Genomic DNA, 1,373 nt, shown 5'->3' with positions numbered 1-1,373 from the left:
CCCGCCCCGCCCCGCCCCGCCCCGGCCCCGCCTACGGCACCCCGGCGCGGGGCGTGAGCGCCCGCCCTTCGGCAGTTTCCGCGGCCAGACCGACGTCAATAAAAGGATTGATGACCGCTCGGGGCATCCATCACCTGCTGTGAACAATCACGGGCCGACATTAGTAAAACAAGGTGTGCAAGTTATGATTTTGCACATTATATGGTGTTTAACTCAAGTTGTACTCTTGTGAGGGGTGCAAATTTTAGACGTTTGGAAAACGTTTAAAATATGCACACTTGGACACACGCTGTTCTATGCTATGAATAGGAACCATGGTGTGCAGCTGCTATACGATTTGGAAGCTTCGAAAGTTTAAACACCAATAATTGACGTATAACCTAGTTAAAAACACCACCTAGAAACACCTGTCTAGAAGATGCACACTTGAACTTAAACATCAATTGACGTGCAAAATTGCTTGTTATTTTTCAAGTAAGTGTGTTCGCCCTGGGTCCGTATCGGCGTGTCTCCAGAGAAGATGGCAGCAAATGTAATACTCGAGGCGAGGTGCCCCCCCTCCCCCCTCTTTTCCAGACCTGCTGCGGCACGGAGCGTAGCGGCAGGGTGGCCTAGCCCGACCGCCGTACAGAACAGTGCGTTGGGCTGCCAGTCTCTACGGCGCTCGCAGCGGGGCGACTCCTGCTCCAGAAGAAGCACAGATCTGCAGAAGCGAATGGCGGTCGAAAAAGGAGTCGGGACTGATTGCCATTCCTCATGCGTGTTGTTGTTGTGTTGTTCCCGGCAGGTGGCTGTCGTCGGCCTGGTGTCCGCCGTGGCCGGGGTGGAGGTCTTGGAAGCGTCAGGCCGGAGCGTGGTCCAGACCAAGTACGACGGCGCCGCCAAGAAGCAAGAGCTGGACTACAAGGTGCGCGGCCGTCAGGAGGTGACTTACTTGAACTTGTGATCGATGACATTGAATCTTGAAATATCGCGCAGGAGCCTGAATTCTGAGTCAACGCTACAGGGCTGAAGAACACTGCGCCTGCTAAAATAATTCTTCTTCTACTACATTACACCCTTTTCTTCCTTCCGCGCGGATGCCAAAATGAACCGAAATGAGATGAGGCAGTTGACAGTCCATAGCAAGACGAACATGAAACAAACCGTTCCAGTGACCGACGCGGAAGTGACCACCGCGAGTGGGCTGTCGGAGGGAGGGGAAAGGAGGGGTGTTCAGCGCCTCTTCTCCGTTCATCATTTACATCCGAGTATCGGCGGCGACCGGCCCGGGGCACTGCAGCAGGGAGTGCCGGAGGCGTGGGCCCCGGCCGCCTCCATTGTATCAGGGGTTCGGCGGTGCGGCGCTTCCGAGAGAATGGAGGGGGAGGGGG

This window comes from Frankliniella occidentalis, unplaced genomic scaffold, assembly GCF_000697945.3.
Source record: "Frankliniella occidentalis isolate FOCC.00 unplaced genomic scaffold, Focc_3.1 Scaffold392, whole genome shotgun sequence".
NCBI lineage: Eukaryota > Metazoa > Arthropoda > Insecta > Thysanoptera > Thripidae > Frankliniella > Frankliniella occidentalis.
The sequence above is the reverse complement of the archived record's forward strand: the minus strand, read 5'-3'. Positions refer to the sequence as shown.